We start from the raw sequence: 19,202 nt of genomic DNA on the forward strand, positions 1-19,202 counted from the left end.
CTTGCCTTGAAGGGCCCAGTTCAGCGGTTCTTGCCTTGAAGGGCCCAGTTCAGCGGTTCTTGCCTTGAAGGGCCCAGTTCAGCGGTTCTTGCCTTGAAGGGCCCAGTTCAGCGGTTCTTGCCTTGAAGGGCCCAGTTCAGCGGTTCTTGAGACGGCGGTCCCCAGCGGAGCGGTGCTGGAGACGGCGGGGCCCAGTTCAGCGGTTCTTGCCTTGAAGGGCCCAGTTCAGCGGTTCTTGCCTTGAAGGGCCCAGTTCAGCGGTTCTTGCCTTGAAGGGCCCAGTTCAGCGGTTCTTGCCTTGAAGGGCCCAGTTCAGCGGTTCTTGAGACGGCGGTCCCCAGCGGAGCGGTGCTGGAGACGGCGGGGCCCAGTTCAGCGGTTCTTGCCTTGAAGGGCCCAGTTCAGCGGTTCTTGCCTTGAAGGGCCCAGTTCAGCGGTTCTTGCCTTGAAGGGCCCAGTTCAGCGGTTCTTGCCTTGAAGGGCCCAGTTCAGCGGTTCTTGAGACGGCGGTCCCCAGCGGAGCGGTGCTGGAGACGGCGGGGCCCAGTTCAGCGGTTCTTGCCTTGAAGGGCCCAGTTCAGCGGTTCTTGCCTTGAAGGGCCCAGTTCAGCGGTTCTTGAGACGGCGGTCCCCAGCGGAGCGGTGCTGGAGACGGCGGGGCCCAGTTCAGCGGTTCTTGCCTTGAAGGGCCCAGTTCAGCGGTTCTTGAGACGGCGGTCCCCAGCGGAGCGGTGCTGGAGACGGCGGCCATTCTATGGCCAACTGCTCATTGCCTGGTGGTGCCCTCCTGGGCAGTGGGGATGGTGCTCCTTCAATGCCCACCTGGGCTGTGGGTGGTGGGGCCCTCCTGGCCAGCTGGGCTGGGTCCTCCCTGGGCAGCGGCTATGGGGGTGGTGGGCTCTCCCGGGGCAGCTGTGCCGGTTCCTCCCGGGGCAGCGGCTATGGGGGTTGCGGGCTCCTCCTGGGCAGCTGTGACGGGTCCTCCATGGGCAGCAGGCCTGCTGCCTGACTTCTCCGCCTTGCTGCCCTTGCCCTCCTTAGTCGGGAGTCTGTGGCCCTTTCCTCCCTTTGGAGCTGTGGCTGTTGACGGTGGCTGGCTAGTGTCCTGGGGGGATATCGAATCCGGGCTCCGGCGGCGGCCCTTCCGCCTTCTGCTCCTCTTCCCAGGGGGTGGGCTGGCTGTCCCCTTGCTGCTGGGCGAAGATCCAGACCTGCGGGCTGGTGGGCTCCAATACCCCTGCACCCTTGTCAAGGGGTCTGCAGGGCTGGTGGTGGCTGAGGTGCTCTTTTTACCCCGACGAGAAGGAGGGGGGGACTCAGGGTCAGGAAAGAAGGTATCAGTAGAGAGATAGATTTTCTTGGGACAATGGAGAGTGGTAGGTACAGTGGGTATGGGAGTGGAGGGAGAGGATGTGGTTGTAGGCGAGACAAGTTTGCTGTTTTTGGGTGCAGGTGCAGGAGCGGGAGGCTGTCGTGAGGTGGATGGCTGTTGGGTGGGTGGGTGGCTGCGTTTGTGTGGTGTGGAAGAGGGGGTGACAGACACAGTGGGAGAGGACATAGGGGACGTGTAAATGGCAGTGGGGGTGGTGACTGCACGTGTGCGGACTGTAGTGGAGGGTATGCTGGTGATGGAAACACTGGCTGATGGTGAGGTGAATGAAGGTGTGAGTGTAGACGTCACAGGGAGGGAGGAGGGAGACAAGGAGGTGGGGGTCACAGAGGTGGTAGTGACTGTTGGCATGTCTGCATCGGAATGTTGCTTGTGTGAATGTCTGCGTGATCTGTGGTGCTTATGTTTGGATGAGCTGCTCTTGGGTGTTGAGGTGTGTGCAGGCTGGTCTGATGGTGTGGGTGGGACAGGCAGAGGAACATGAGACTGGGAGGAGGGAGTTAGTAGAGGGAGGCAGGAGACAGGGACAATGGCTGCCGTCAGTGCTGAGGCCAGAGCCTGGAACGATCGCTGATGGGCAGCCTGACCCGAATGAATGCCCTCCAGGTACGCATTGCTGCGATGAACCTCCCTCTCCACCCCCTGGATGGCATTCAAAAGGGTAGTCTGCCCAACAATGAGCGTTCGGAGGAGGTCAATGACCTCCTCACTGAGGGCAGCGGGGGTAACAGGGGCAGGGCCTGAGGTGCCTGGGGCGAAGGAGATGCCCGGCTTCCTGGCAGAGCGGGCACGGGGCGAACGCTGAGGGGCTGCTGGGAGGGCGGAGATGGTGCGCTGGGTGGCGGCTGTACCTGTAATGGCGGGGGGCACGGATGGTGCCACCCCCGCAAGGGAGCTCCCTTCCGAGGACGTGTCCGTGTCGCTGCAGGGTCCAGTCGTCCCCGTTGTGGAGCTCCCCTCGCCCTCCGTCTCACTGGTCCAGTCAGACTCTGTGGCATGGCCCTCCTGGGCCATGTGAGATGCAGCTCCCTCCTGCCCCGATGCCACTTCTCCTCCGCCTGATGATGCTGATGCACACAAACACAGAAAGACAAACAAAAAGGGGGGGGGGAGAGAAATAAAGAGATTTTGAGTACATGGATCACCGGTACAGTTAGCGGACATGACAGACACAGATGCCCCCTGCACTAAGTTGCGCACTTGGGGTCCGCTACGCATTCCGTGGAACATGCCCTACACGCCTAGAGTTGGCAACTGCACCCATGGATGACACGGCCCAGGGATGGCTGTACTGACACACTACTGAGGGTGGTGGCTGGGGACACAGGGGCTTACGGGGGTGCCCAGCCTACAGATATCGCCCTGGCCTAGGGGGACCCACAGCCCTCCTCCCCCACCCAGACACCTCCACTGCGCGACAACAGAGTAGATAATGCTTGTACTCACCCCCTTGTGTCTGCTGTGCTGCCCTCACGCGCCCATCCAAATCAGGGTAGGCCACCGCCAGGATCCGGAACATCAGGGGGGTCAGTTGACGGCAGGCACCCCGCCTACGTTGGGAGGCCATCCCCAGCAGAGACTCGGCGGTCTTCTTGGTCCCGCGGCGGATGTCCTCCCACCTCTTGCGGCAGTGGGTGCCCCGTCGATGGTGGACCCCCAGGGTCCGGACTTCCTTGGCGATGGCACGCCAAATCCCGATCTTCTCATGGGCGCGGACCTATGTGACACGTACAGGGAGGGAGAAATACCACGTTCAAGTTTGTCTGCATTTTCGTTGCCAGTGGCCCAACGCCCCCCATCCCCGCCAGGCCCCCCGCCAGGCCCAACATGCCCCCCATCCCCGCCAGGCCCCCCGCCAGCCCCAACATGCCCCCCATCCCCGCCAGGCCCCCCGCCAGGCCCCCCGCCAGGCCCAACATGCCCCCCATCCCCGCCAGGCCCCCCGCCAGGCCCAACATGCCCCCCATCCCCGCCAGGCCCCCCGCCAGGCCCCCGCCAGCCCCAACATGCCCCCCATCCCCGCCAGGCCCCCCGCCAGGCCCCCCGCCAGCCCCAACATGCCCCCCATCCCCGCCAGGCCCCCCGCCAGGCCCCCAAGCCAGCCAGTGGCCCCAAATCCATATTGAATTAAACTCACTTGTTGGTCTGGAGGACCGTAGAGTAGCGCATACTGGGGGAGGACCCCATCCACAAGTTTCTCCAACTCTTCTCCAGTGAAGGCAGGGGCCCTTTCCCCAGGCGCAGCAGCCATTGTCCCTTCCAGACCGAGGTCACAGCAACACTTGCAGTATAGGTCCTCTCCTGTGAAAGTTCAAGTCGCGAGTGAATAAGTAGATAGAAAATGGCGGTCACGCCCGCGGCGGTGCGTACCGCGGCGGTGCGTCCCGCCACCGCCGGCGCCCTTCGCCATTGGCTCCTGAAACCCATAGGCTTCAATGTTAACCAATGCGGCTTCGCGCCACGGTCTTCGACCGCCGACCGCCGCGGTGTGCCACGCAAGCGCATTGACCTCACATCCCATTGTCACACTTCACAGGTCAGGCAGCCGCCATTTCGAGGGTCCACTTGGCTCAATTTCAACTGCGTCACACAGGCCTAGGCCTTGCATAGCCACTCAGACACGCCATTCACTGCATAGAGAATCGTTTACTGTGCAAGCTGTGAGTACGTACCTGTGGGTTGCTTGACTCTGTGCTCCATGTTGTCCTTCCTAGGCACCGTCCGCTGGGTTTGGCGAGGAGACGGATGAATCCTCACGTGTACCGACCGCTGGTGGACCTGTCGACAATGGAAGAACGCCACATTATCCTGACCTACCGGCTTGACCGTGCCACTATACATGAACTGTGTGCCCAGCTGGAGCCCGACCTGATGTTCCCCATCCGCCAACCCACAGGGATTCCCCCTCTGGTGCAGGTCCTGTCAGTACTCCATTTCTTGGCAAGTGGGTCATTTCAGACAACAGTGGGAATTGCTTCTGGGATGTCTCAGCCCATGTTTTCGAAGGTGTTATCCAAAGTGTTGTCTGCCCTGATGAAATACGTGAGGAGCTACATCATTTTCCCTGAGGTGGGCGAATTGGCTACAGTGAAGGGTGATTTCTACGCCCTTGGACATATTCCCAACGTCATTGGTGCCATTGATGGGACCCATGTGGCTTTGGTTCCCCCAAGAGACAGGGAGCAGGTGTACAGGAACAGAAAAAGTTACCATTCCATGAACATCCAGGTGGTGTGTTTGGCTGACCAGTACATCTCGCATGTAAATGCCAAATTCCCAGGGTCAGTGCATGACGCCTACATCCTGAGGAATAGCAGCATCCCTTACGTGATGGAACAGCTAGAGAGACACCGTGTATGGCTATTGGGGGACTCTGGGTACCCCAACCTGTCGTGGCTACTGACCCCAGTAAGGAATCCCCGGACCAGGGCAGAGGAACGGTACAATGAGGCCCATGGGCGTACTAGGAGGGTGATCGAACGCACCTTTGGCCTCCTAAAGGCCAGGTTTCGGTGCCTGCATATGACAGGGGGATCCCTAATGTACTCACCGAAGAAGGTGTGTCACATCATCGTGGCCTGCTGCATGCTTCACAACCTGGCTTTGCGCCGCCAGGTGCCTTTCCTGCAGGAGGATGGTCGAGACGGTGGTGTTGTGGCAGCTGTGGAACCTGTGGAGAGTGACGAGGAGGAAGACGACGGTGCTGAAACAGACAACAGGGACAGAATCATTGAACAGTACTTCCAATAGGACACAGGTAACAATTCAAACATAATTTAGTAAATGTGAACTACTCTCCTGCATCTCTGCTGCCTGTCTATTTGCCCCAGTGTATGATGACTGAGTTGTGGCTTTTCCCTCCCTATTTCAGATCTGGGGTCCCCACTACGAGTCCTGTGCTTCGTTTCCCCATGGACTACATCTTTGTGGCAGCTGTTTGTTGACTTCACTGTGTACAAGGACATATTTGCAATGTCATGTCAATTACAATATTTTGAAATCACAGCCAGACTCCAGATAGTTTTGTGCAAAATAGGTGTTTATTTCAGTGCTCAAAATGGGATGGGTGGTTTCAAGTGGGTGGGGGCTATGGTGAAGGAATGTCCATGGCAGAGTCCAGAGTAACAGTCACACAGGTGCATTGTCCAGAGGCCTGTGGAGAGATGGAGCATGGGCAGTTCAAGGATGGACAGGGTGACAATGTGGGACAGTGGGCTGACATCAGGTGGTATCCTTTGCTGGCGGGGGTCTTGACATCCTACTCTGTCTTCTTGCGAGATCTCAGGGCCCTCTTGCGGGGTGGTTCTTCTCCTGCAGGAGGTGGGGGTCTGGTGGGCTGCTGTTGTGCGGGGGCCTCCTGTCCACTAGCGCCGGCGGAGGTGGTTGGCTGTTCTTGGTCCAGGCTAGTGGCAGGGGCCCTTTGTTGTTGTTGAGTGTCCGTCCTGGTGTTGATGAGGTCCTGCAGCAGCCCTACCATGGTAACCAGGGTGGAGGTGAGGGCTCTGATGTCCTCCCTGTACCCCCGATAGTGTTCCTCCTGCAGTACCTGGATCTCCTGGAACCGGGCCACTACCGTCGCCATCGTCTCCTGGGAGCGGTTGTATGCTCCCATGATGGTGGTGAGGGCCTCGTGGAGAGTGGGTTCCCTGGGCCCGTCCCCCCCCTGTCGCACAGCTGCCCTCCGAGTTGCCCTGTTTCCCTGGGCCTCTGCCCCCTGGCCGGTGTGCCCACTACCACTGCCCCCAGGTCCCTGTTGTTGTTGGGGTGGTGGGTTCTCCTGGGTGCCCTGTAGTGGTAGACACACCGCAGATTGACGCGCCCTGGAGACAGAGGCATGGGCCCGCTGGGTGGGAGCTGTGCTGGTGTTCCCAGAGGGGTTTGGGTCTGTAGTGGCCTGTGCCTGTGTGAGGGGAACCGACTGTCCAGAGGTCCCCGATGGTCCGGGCTGGTCATCAGTGTCCAGGTCGACAGAGCTGCTGTCATCGCTGACGGCATCTTGGGTGGGGGGTGTGGAGAATTCTGGGCCCTCCGTGGCGGTGTGTTGACGGTCGGGTCCTGCAGGGGTATAGAGGTATGGTTATAGTTTCAATGTGTGGCATATGGGTGTATCTGTGGGTTCCCGTGTCCCCAAGTGCTGGCATTCGTGTGTGGGGGCTTTGGTGAGGGTGGCTTGTGGGGGGGATGTGTATATGCATTGGGCATGCTTTGGTGATGGGTGTCCATGCTTAGTGGACGCATGCAGGCCTAGGTTTTGGGATGTGTGGGTTGTGATGGTGAGACATTGGCAGGGAATAGGTGTGCTGGGGGTGGGGGTGAGGATGGTGGTGGGGGTGAGGATGGTGGTGGGGGTGAGGATGGTGGTGGGGGTGAGGGTGGGGGTGAGGATGGGGGTGGGGGTGAGGGTGAGGGTGGGGTTCGAGGATGGGGGTGAGGGTTGGGGTATGATTTGGCATGCAGGTGGGGGGGAAGCAGTATTGAAGCTTCAACTTACCAGTATCCATTCCTCCGCCGACTCCTGCGAGGCCGTCAGGATGCAGGATGTTCAAGACTTCCTCCTCCCATGTTGTAAATTGTGGGGGTTGAGGTGGGGGTCCTCCGCCAGTCTTCTGCACGGCGATGTTGTGCCTGGATACCATGGAACGCACCTTCCCCCGTAGGTCGTTCCATCGCTTCCTGATGTCTTCCCGATTTCTGGGGTGCTGTCCCACAGCGTTGACCCTGTCGACAATCCTCTGCCATAGCTCCGTCCTCCGGGCAATGCTGGTGTATTGGACCTGTGTGCCGAAGAGCTGGGGCTCTACCCGAACGATTTCCTCCACCATGACCCTGAGCTCTTCGTCTGAGAAGCGGGGGTGTCTTTGGGGTGCCATGGAGTGGTGTGTATGATGTGTGGGGTGGAGTATGTGTAGTTAAGTGTGTTGAGTGTGGTGGTGTGTGTTGTTTTGTGTGTGGATATTGTGTGGGTGATGGTGTAGTGTGCCTCTGTGTGATGGTATTCTGTGATCGCTGATGTGTCTCTCAGTGCTTCTTTCTGAATTTTTGGTCGTAGGGGTTTGTGGGTGATGTGGGTGTGTGTCTTATATTGTATTGTGTGTGTGGAAGTGGTGTGTGTATGTGTATCAGGTGTGTGGAATTCAAATCGGCCAATGTGGCTGAGTTTTGTTCGTTTGTGTGTATTCTGACCGCGGCGGTGTGTCCCGCCAATGGAAAACCGCGTTTGAAAGACCGCCGCGTGGATTCGTGGGTCGTAATGGCATGGGCGTATTTCTGTTGGCGTGACGGTGGAGGTTTGGTCACCTCCACTTTTCCGCCGACCGCTGGTCTGGCGGTCTGTTGTGGCTGTCGGATTTTCGGAGGTTTGGCTGCTGCGGGTCAGAATGACCGTGGCGGGTTACCGCGACCGCAGCGGAATTATGGAGGATTTCTGACCGGCGGTAGGCGCCTTTTACCGCCGAGGTCAGAATGACCACCATAATCTCGGATACTCCAATTCTGTCTTATCGTAGGGTAAATACTCTAAAGAGTACATTGTGCCCCAGTTTTCGATCGGAACCGCTACAAGAAAATTGGCTCACAATTCGTAACAAAGGTTTTTTCAAGTGTGGACGATGTGGCATGTGTAGACTGACCAGGTCAGGTATCTCCACATTTAAAAGTTCAATAGGGGATCAGTTCACCATCAGATACAATATTACTTGCGATAGTAATTATGTGATTTACATGATAATTTGCAAATGTGATCGATATTATGTGGGCAGTACGATCAGGTCATTAAAGACCAGAGTGCGTGAACACTTTAGGGCACTAAGACATGACGATGATAGATATCCTATAGTCAGTCACATGAAAAACTGTCCGAAGCAAGGTAATACTAAGGTATTCGAATGTTTTGGTTTTGATCATGTATCTAGAAATCCTAGGGGTGGCAATAGAGAATTGGCCCTTAGGAGGCGTGAGTGCTACTGGATTCTTAAATTACGAGCGGTTGAATGGGGTCTTAATTCAGATTTCGAAATGGAATATTTTCTGGGTAATTGAACCAATTTAGCAGCAACTTACATATTATTTATAGTATGTGGCTATGATTAGTGATGTATGGAGCAGACTTATTATATATTATTTTGTACTTTATCACTTGTGAATATCAGGTGCATAATGAGTGTTTATGATGATGGATTGTCAATATGATTGTATAATATTTTCATTATAAATGTTTGAGTGATTATCGAATTGTTAATATATTGGAGTGGTCATGATACACATATGGTGATTTCCCTGAGCTTTGATATGGATTTCTTTAGATTATATTGATCTAGCAATTTAAATTGATACCTTGTTAGATTGTGTTATACGTTGGATCTAGTGGGGCTTATTATTGGTCTTTTTCTTATTGCTCGGTTTTCTTGCATTTAGCATGAGTTATAAGCATTAGATGTTTTTCAAGATTTTTGTTTGCCTTAGACTTACCTTATATTACTTAATCTATTTTGACTTAAGTGATTATACCAGTTTATGTTTATATTTTTTATTTCAATATGGCGCCAATAATGGGCTTTTGTAGTCCCTTTTTGATTGCTATACTTCGTTATGGATAGGAGGTGTGGAATTTATGTAGTCCATCTTCTATTTCGATGGCACGTATTACGTACGTTTAGAGCTCTGGCTTTTAAAAAATCGGGCTTTCCCGGGCGCTGGCTTCGGTATTTACACACGCCGAGGCGCGCAACGAACACGTTTGGATTATTGGTTAATCCACGTTACATGGTTGGAGGTAAGCGGATAGCTATACAGTATCGGGCGATTAAGTTTTAAATTTGGACAATTTCTACAATTAGGTGTTTTTGGTTTATTCCTATAGTTAATCAATCATATAATATTGGTACTGGATGGAAATTTGATTGGCTAATACAATATTAAGACTCAGAGTATCTTGGATTAATAATTTAGAATATTGATACTTTTCTTATTTGCACTATAGATTCAATTGATGACGTAATATCAGTTCGTCATCTTTTTACATTTCTTACTTACCTATGAAGGTATGTGCTGAGTTTTCGTGCATTAGATCATTACGGGTTAAATAATTGCACTACATAGGTGATTGACCTTCTTGAATTGGTTTGATTAGTGGTTCTTTATACTTTATGTTTGCACATTTTGTATCATATTCTTTGGGTGGTTTATTTGACTTATATTTTGAATATAAGTTGTGATATGAGTACCATGATCACTTCAATATATCTATTTATCACTTAAATTTTGTTTTTGAATTTTGAGACCTACATATGGTGTTTCCTTGTAGAATAAGTCACCTATTATCACTTATGTTGTAATATAGATTTCTTCTCACAGGTGTCACTGGTGTTGGGACATTCTATAGATAAGTGTTGATTAAATGTCATTATATTTATCATAGTAATAATTATGTTTTGTAGCCCTGATGAAGTCTTTGAGAAGAATTTATTCTCATTGGACGAAACACGTGTTGGCTGTTGTTGGACTTCAGAAGTTTCCATATGGACTTAAAGTTTTGTCATTAAATTGACATTGGATTACTGGGGGATTGTTCTTATGATTTTTATTTTTATTTCCGATCCGATTACGATTAATGATCACTTTTCCAAATTTTGTGAAGATTGTCGGCCCAAATTGACTTTCCATTCTCGAGTGCCCTGACATGTACATAGCCCAATGCATAAAAGCACCCAACTGAGTGCCATATACAGGCTTTTGCCATGCACAATGGGGGTTGGCTGCAGGTCCTGGCCAGGGGCCAGGTCCTGTGGCATAGCCCCTATAACCACCCAAAGAGAAATTGAGAGAAGGAGAGGGAGAAGGCATTTTCAGGGTTTGATGAATGACATACTTAGAATGAGATGTTTTCAGGCAAACTGAAAAAACTATGCATTTGACAAGTTAGCAGAGTTTCATGTACCTTAAGTATTTGAAGTACAAAGAAAATTGTAACATGGAAATGGCCACAGTTACACTTAGACTAGAACACACAGCCATCAAGTGTGACAATCTGAGACCTTAACCACTATGCAGTTATTATCTAAAGAAACCTAGGCCCGTATTTATACTTTTTTTAGCGCCGCATTTGTGCCGCTTTTTGACGCAAAACGGCGCAAACCTACAAAATACAATGGTATTTTGCAAGTTTGCGCCGTTTTTGCGTCAAAATACAACGCAAATGCGGCGCAAAAAAAGTATAAATACGGGCCCTAGTGTGAGATACCAAAATTTGAACCTCAACCTACTGGGTGACAGTCTAATAGCTGTCACAGTAGGCCATTTTTTATAACTCTAGAGGACCGCGGGGGAGTCTGAAAGTCCTCGTGATACTAGGCGTCTTTCAACCCCAGCGGGAGCCGGCATTACTTCTGCAAGCAGGAAGCTGCTTTTAATAGCAGCTCCCTGCTTGTGGGAGCAATGTTGTAATCTGTTTTCCTGCTTGATTTTTGCATGCACGGCAACAGAAGAAAACTCTCCTTTCTGCTCCTACTAGCAGAAAGTGGAATTTTTTACGTTTACTTGGTGGGCTGTCAGCTCCCACCAAGCATAAGCAAACAGCTACATCCCAAGTGTGGGCACACTAGGACATAGCAGGAGCCGACTCTGGGTGGTGGTGGCCCCAAGACCAAAATTGGCTTCTCTAGGGGTGTCCTTGTGGCTGCCCTCCAATGTATATTGACCCGAGGATGTGGTGGTTCCCAGGCTCAGAAACAGGCACCCTTCATATCTATAGTTTAGCCCTGGAGAGGTGGAGGCCCCATGGCTGTGGGGGGGGGCTATGTTCCCCACTGCATAGCATATGACATTGGCCCCTGGAGATGGTGGTCCCCTGTGCTGCAGGGGGGGGCATGCTGCCCCCCTGCACAGCATGTGACATAGGCCCCGGGGAGGTGGCAGTCCCCAGGGCTGTGGGGGGCACATAGCCCCTGCACAAAACAGATTGTTTGCCCAGAGGAGGTGGTGGTCCCTGGGGCTGGGGGGGGGCATGCAGCCCCCATGCGTACATAATTGGTTTAGTCCCATGGAGGTGACAATACATGAGGCTGCGGGGGGCACACAGCTCACCCACATATATAATTAGTTTAGCCCCAGGGAGGTGGTGTGGCCCAGGTCGGAGGAGTCCATAGGACCCTTCTACTACAATAAACAATTTTGACCCAGGGAGGTGGAAGTCCGGGGGGCTGCAGGGGGGAGCATGCAGCACCCTGCATACATAATTAGTTTAGCTCCAGGGAGGTGGAGGTATGCAGGGCTGCAGGGTGGCATCACCCCCCCCCCCACATACATGATTAATTTAGCACTGGGGAGGTGGTGGTTCCCAGGACCTGGGGGATCCACAGGACCCCCCCCCAACTATAATAAATACATTTTGCCCCAGGGAGGTGGTGGGCACTGGGGGGGCTACATTGCCCGCCTGCATATTATTTTAAAAAAAAAGCCCCAGGGAAGAGGTAGTCTCCAGTGCAGAAATTAGCCTGGGAGGAGGCCCCGTGCACACCCTCCTTATTTTAAACATGCTCCCTGGAGCTGGCCCACCTAAGGGCTTTAGTCTCACAAGCACAGGAGACTGCTTGTTTCTTTAAAGAAATGTTACTGTTTATTCGTGGCAACACTGTGAAATTGTGGTACATAATGTTTTTTAAAGTGATATTTTGCTGTGTGGGGTACCTTTGGGATCCCAGCACCAGATCTATAGGGTTAGGGTGTCCCTACCCTGGTCTCTTTTCTTTTTATTTCACTTTTTATGGGACTCAGCTGAAGCCGAGTCCCAAGATGGCTGTCAATACTTCCTAGTTTGAAGTGTTGTCAGCCAATCAGAGCTCTGCATCTCCATGCACGAGCTCTTATTATTCACAAAGTTGTTAGGGAAAATCCACAGCCCTAGATATACACATTTATTTTCTGTTTAATATCGAAAAAACTACTAACAGATTTACAACAACTAACCAAAGGTGTAATCTGTGCACAGAAAGCTAGCTTTCTAACAAATTTGGTGTAATTCTGTCCATCAGTTTTGGGCTGTAGTTGTGTTCAAAACTCCTATGGGAATTAACATGGGAAACATATTTTCCCCCTCCTTTTTCTTCGGCCACACTCGCCGGATAACCCTGGCACACTTTTTTGGGGAAATTTTGCGAAGAGTCGTCAAACAGTGCCAAGGATACAAGGATATAGGCAAGAAAAAAAATGCTTCTTCTATGGACACGTGGTCCTAACTATAACTAGTAGGTATCTATAGGTATTTGTTTGTGTGCCATAATAAAGAAATCACTTAAGAAGACACTGTGTGGCAGAGGCGTCTTTCTGTAAGCAGGAAGGTGTTCGTTTGACATATATATATATATATATATATATATATACACACACACAAAAAACGCTACTGGGACATTATAGTTAGGTTCTGACTAACTATAACTTGCGCCCTAAGGTAACTATAACTTGCGCCCTTTAATGCACAGTTTTCTTATTAATATTTTTATTGCACATCTTGCAGTGATAATATCAACATTGCCATACAAGATCTCATCAATGATATAATATGTGGAGTAATTAGCTGTGCATGGCGGAGGCATAAGTTATAGTTATCTTAGGGGACGAGTTATAGTTACTTAAAAGAACTCCAACTATAACTGCTGAATTTCTGTGAATTTGTATTAGTAAATTCAGAACCCAACTATAATGTCCCTGTAACCTTTGTTTTTTTCAGCAAATTTCAATTTTTTTTAACATACAGCATTTTTAGTTACTATTACTATAACTACCTACTGGGGAACGCCACTAGGTAATATATATATATTTATATATATATATATATATATATATATATATATATATAGATATAATTTATTTATTTTTATTTTTTCACTGAAAACAGCAAAGGTTACACGGACGTTATAGTTATGTTCTGAATTTACTTAAGTAACTATTGACTTGCGCCCTTGCCATGCACAGATTTCTCATCAATAATTTTTGTGAATATTGCGCATGGTGAAGCAAAAAATTTTTACACCCACTATTTGCAACTTAAACACACCTATATTATACCACTGGTGTCAGGGTACCTTCACCCATACTCCTTTATGCCACGTTTAATTTGGATTTTCACCCCCGGGGACTGTGTCCCGTGAAATAAAATGGTGGCCGCAACTTTGTAGTCAGGTTGTGGTTAGCCAATTGCAATTCTGCTTTGTGCACGTGTATTTGCAAAACATTCACAAATTTCACTAATTATTAGCAGACAGCGATGTACAAATGTATTTTCCCTTTAATATCTCAAAAACTACTGAACAGATTCACATCAAATAAGCAAAAACGTAATCTGCATACCGACAGCTAGCTTTCTGCCAAATTTGGTGTAATTCCATCCAGCGGTTCAGCCTGTAGTTGTTTTTAAAGAATCCTTTGTAAATGAACATAAGAAACGCAACATTTTTTGAACTCCCTTTTACTGTGCTCCTGCATCATGGATCACCCCGAATCTTTACATGCACAAAGAGAATCACTGTGACACTTTTAAAAAAAAAATATTGTGAAGATTCCTCAAACGGAGGCAAAGTAAAAAAAAAGCTTTTCCTATGGAAACATGGTCCTAACTATAACAACCTACCGGCAACTGCCAGTAGGTAATATATATATATGTGTATATTAGGGGGCTAGGGTAAGGCCATTTTTTATATTTTAGAGGTGGTAAGGGCATTGGATGGTAAGACGGTAAGGGGGTCATTCTGACCCTGGCGGTCAGTGTTAAAGCGGCGGCCAACCCGCCAACAGGCTGGCGGCCAAAAAAATTGAATTCTGACCCTGGCGGGAACCGCTAACACAGGCCGCCGCATTAACACTCCGACCGCCACGGCGGTACAAACAAACAGCGCGGCGGTCACCGCCAACTGCCAGGCGGCAGACAATGTACCGCCCACCCTATCACGACTCACCAATCCGCCACCTTTTCCGGGGCGGGAGCCCCGCCGACAAAAACACGGCGGAAACAGACATCTCCAATGGAAAACGCTTACCTTGACACACTCCACACGGAATCGGAACAGCATGGAACCCGAACTCCACATCCTCCCAGCCATTGCCTTCCTGCTCTTCTTCCAGGATCACGAACCTCGCTGCAGACGACAACGGTGAGTACTGCACCTACGACACAGGGGAGGGGGGAGGAGGAAAGGTTACGGGCACACACATACGCCACACACCCACCCCCACCCTCACCCCCACCGAAATACCTACACACCTATGCAGATAAAAAAGTCAGAGTGACACCCCCAAACCCCCCCCCCAAAAAAACAAAGACAAAAGGCAATGAAGTAAAAGTAGAACTATATTATTGCAACAATAAAGTATAGCGACCTTAGCAATATATGAAGAATGAATACACATCTAGAACTATATCCATACAAGTAGCAAAAGTCCGGCCCAGTCTTTCAAAGTCCAAATGTCCGTGGGCCAATGTACAGCAACACATGGGCAAAGCCCACACACGAGATCAAGTCCATTGGAGAGAACACTGCTGGGGCATCACAAAAATAAAAAACAGGCACCTCAGGGGGAAGGGAAGGGGGGGCACCTCAGCCACATGAGTCCACGACGCCAGATCCACGAAGGCCCTCCATGCCCACTGTGCCATCCTGGGGAGTGCAAAGCCACAGTCTCACAAGTCTCTACAGTGGGTGGATAGCCCACTGTGCCATCCTGGTGAGTGCAAAGCCACAGTCTCACAAGTCTCTAGAGTGGGTGGATTGCCCACTGTTACATCCTGGGGAGTGCAAAGCCACAGTCCATCAGGTGGATTACAGAGACCACTGGACATGGAGGAGGCATGGTGGGCAGAGTGCGTCGTGAAGGCCTGCCCGACACAGAACCGGGACTGCCAATGGGCCAGCGGTGCTTGACAGGAAGGGCCCAGCGGAGCGGTGCATGAGACGGCGGTGCCCAGCGGAGCGGTGCTTGACAGGAAGGGCCCAGCGGAGCGGTGCTTGACAGGAAGGGCCCAGCGGAGCGGTGCTTGACAGGAAGGGCCCAGCGGAGCGGTGCTTGAGACGGCGGTGCCCAGCAGAGCGGTGCTTGACATGAAGGGCCCAGCGGAGCGGTGCTTGAGACGGCGGTGCCCAGCAGAGCGGTGTTTGACAGGAAGGGCCCAGCGGAGCGGTGCTTGACAGGAAGGGCCCAGCGGAGCGGTGCTTGACAGGAAGGGCCCTGTTCAGCGGTGCTTCTCACGGCGGGCACTGTTCAGCGGTGCTTGAGACGGCGGGGCCCTGTTCAGCGGTGCCTGTCTTGTGTTTCCAGTGAACCACACCTGGCCAATACTTGCCGCTCAGTCTGCATCGGACCTTTCCGTTGCGGGGCCCTCCTGTGATGAGTCCTGGGGCCCTGGGTCTCCTCCGATACCCCGGGAATGGGGCTGGTGGGGCCCTCATGGCCAGGTCGGCTGCTCCCTGCCTTTTTCTCCTTGCTGCCCTTGCCCTCCTTGGCAGACTGTCCGTGGCCCTTGGCTCCCTTACCCGATGTGGCAGGTGACGGTGAAAGGCTACCCTCCTTGGGGGCAGGAGTATCAGGCCTGTCGCGCCTGCCCTTCAGTTTTTTGCTCCTCTTCCCGGGGGGGGGCTGGCTGTGCCTTTGCTGCTGGACGATGTCCCAGCCCAAGGAAAGGGCGGACTCCAAAAACCAGGCACGACGTTCTTGGGAGTTGCTGGGCTGGTGGTGGCTGAGGTGTTTGTGGAACTCTTACGGGATGGAGGGGGTGGGTCAGGTGAGGAAAAGAGGTCAAGTTTAGAAAGGAAAATTTTCTTTGGAGCCATGGGAAGGGTAGCTGGAGTGGGTATGGGAGTGGAGGAAGAGGATGTGGTTGTAGGAGAGTCAAGTGTGCTGTCTTTGGGTGCAGGTGCTTGGGCAGGAGGCTGACGCGAGGTGGATGGCTGTTGTTTGGGTGCCTGCCTGCGTTTGTGTGGTTGGGAAGCAGGGGTGACAGACACACTGGGAGAGGACACAGGGGATGTGTACATGGCAGTGGGGGTGGTGACTGCACGTGTGCGGACTGGTCTGGAGGGTGTGCTGGTGACGGGTGCAATGGCTGATGGTGGTGTGCTTGCAGGTGTGTGTGGAGACGTCACAGGGATGGAGGAGGGAGACGAGGAGGTGGGGGACACAGAGGAGGTAGTGACTGTTGGCATGTCTGCATCTGGATGTTGCTTGGGTGAATGCTTGTGTGTCCTGTGGTGCTTATGTCTGGAAGAGCTGCCCTTGGGTGTTGAGGTGTGTGCAGGCTGATCTGTAGGTGTGGATGGGATAGGCAGAGGAACTTGGGAGTGGGACTGGGTGGAGGGAGTCAGAAGAGGGAGGCTGGAGACAGGGACAATCGCTGCCGTCAGTGCTGAGGCCAGAGCATTGAACGATCGTTGATGGGCAGCCTAACCCGAATGAAGGCCCTCCAGGTATGCATTGCTTTGATGCACCTCCCTCTCCACACCCTGGATGGCATTCAAAAGGGTAGACTGCCCAACAATGATGGTCCTCAGGAGGTCAATGACCTCCTCACTGAGGGCAGCAGGGGTGACTGGGGCAGGGCCTGAGGTGCCTGGGGCGAAGGAGATGGCCGGCTTCCTGGCATTGCGGGCACGGGCCGAAGGCCAAGGGGCTGCTGGGAGGGCGGAGCTGGTGCGCTGGGTGGCGGCTGTACCTGTAGGATCGGTGGGCACGGATGTTGCCGCCACCGCAAGGGAGCTCCCTTCCGAGGACGTGTCGGTGTCGCTGACGTCTCCACGGGTCCCTGTGGTGGAGCCCCCCTCGCCCTCCGTCTCACTGGTCATGTCGGACTCCGTTGCATGGCCCTCCGGGGCCATGTGAGATGCAGCTCCCTCTTGTGCCGATGCCACTTCTCCTCCGGCTGATGATGCTAATGCACACATTCATAGAAAAACAAAGAAAATGGGGGGGGTGGAAAATATAAAGACAAGTTGAGTGCATGCATTGGGGACACCGTTGGCGGAGAGGACAGACACAGAAGCCCCCTGCACTACGCTGCGCACTTGGGGTACACTACTCATTCACTGGGACATGCCCTACAAGCCTATGGGCGACAACTGCCCACACAGTATACACTGGTCAATGAATCGCGTTACTAGTCACCCTACAGAGGTGGGGGCACAGGACCATACCTCACGGACGGGCCTATCCTACAGAAATCGCCTTGGCCTAGGGATACCCACAGCCCTCCTCCCCCACCCAGGCACCTCCACTGCGCGCAAAATAGCTGAATGTGCTGGTACTCACCCCCTTGTGTCTGCTGTGATGTCCTCAAGCGCCCATCAAAATCGGGGTAGGCCACCGCCAGGATCTGGGACATCAGGGGGGTCAAGGTACGACTGGCACCCCTCCTAGGTTGGGAGGCCATCCACAGCAGAGCCTCCGCGGTCTTCCTGCTCCCGCGGCGGATGTCCTCCCACCTCTTGCGGCAGTGGGTGCCCCTTCTGTTGTGGACCCCCAGGGCCCGGACGTCCTTGGCGATGGCACGCCAAATGTCAATCTTCTGATGGGCACTGACCTATGTGACATGTACAGGGAGGAAGAGAAACATCATCACTTTTCTGCATGCTCGATGTGAGTGGCCCCCCCTCCCCAACCTTGCCATGTGGCACATGCTCTCATCTGTCGTGCCATGCATTTGTCAATCGCTGCCCTCCCCTCCATCGTACATCCTCCCCACTCAACCCAGGCATTGGGCACTATGCATTGCCCCCCGTGTACTCTCCTGTTGGTCTGGAGGCCCGTAGAGTAGCGCATACTGGACCCCATCCACGAGCTTCTCCAACTCCTCGGAACTGAAGGCGGGGGCCCTTTCCCCAGTCGCAGCAGCCATTGTCACTTCCAGACCGAGGTCACAGCAGCACTTGCAGTATAGGTCCTCTCCTGTGGATGCTCAGGTCTCGTGTGTTCAAGCAGAGAGAAAATGGCGGTTACGGCCGCGGCGGTGCGTACCGCGGCGGTGCGTATCGCGACCGCCGGCGCTCACCGCCATTGGCTCCTGAAACCCATAGGGTTCAATGTTGTCCAATGCGGCTTTGCGCTGCGGACTGCGACCGCCTACCGCCACGGTGTGCCACGCTTGCGCAATTACCTCACTTCACATTGTCACACTTCACAGGTCAGGCAGCCACCATTTCAAGGGCCCACATGGCTTCATTCCTACTGCGTCACACATGGCTAGGACTTGCACCGACAATCATACTAGCCATTCAATCCCGAGAGATTCGTGTAATGGGCATGCTGTGGGCACTTACCTGTGGGTTGCTTGACTCTGTGCTCCATGTTGTCCTTCCTAGGCATCGTCCGCTGGGACTTGCGAGGAGACGGAGGAATCTTCCTGTGTACAGACCGCTGGTGGACCTGTCGACAATGGAAGAAAGACACGTCATACTCACCTACAGACTCAACCGTTCCACTATACAGGAACTGTGTGCCCAGCTGGAGCCAGACCTAATGTCACCCATCCGCCAACCCACAGGGATTCCGCCTCTAGTGCAGGTGCTGTCAGTACTGCATTTTTTGGCAAGTGGATCATTTCAGACTACCGTGGCCATTTCATCTGGGATGTCTCAGCCTATGTTTTCAAAGGTGTTGTCCAGAGTGTTGTCTGCCCTGATGAAATACATGCGGAGCTACATCATTTTCCCTGAGGTGGGTGATTTGCCTACAGTGAAGGGTGATTTCTATGCCCTTGGACACATTCCCAATATCATTGTTGCCATTGATGGTACCCATGTGGCTTTGGTTCCCCCAAAAGACGATGAGCAGGTGT

The sequence above is a fragment of the Pleurodeles waltl genome, chromosome 10 (assembly GCF_031143425.1).
Source record: "Pleurodeles waltl isolate 20211129_DDA chromosome 10, aPleWal1.hap1.20221129, whole genome shotgun sequence".
In the NCBI taxonomy this organism is placed as follows: Eukaryota; Metazoa; Chordata; class Amphibia; order Caudata; family Salamandridae; genus Pleurodeles; species Pleurodeles waltl.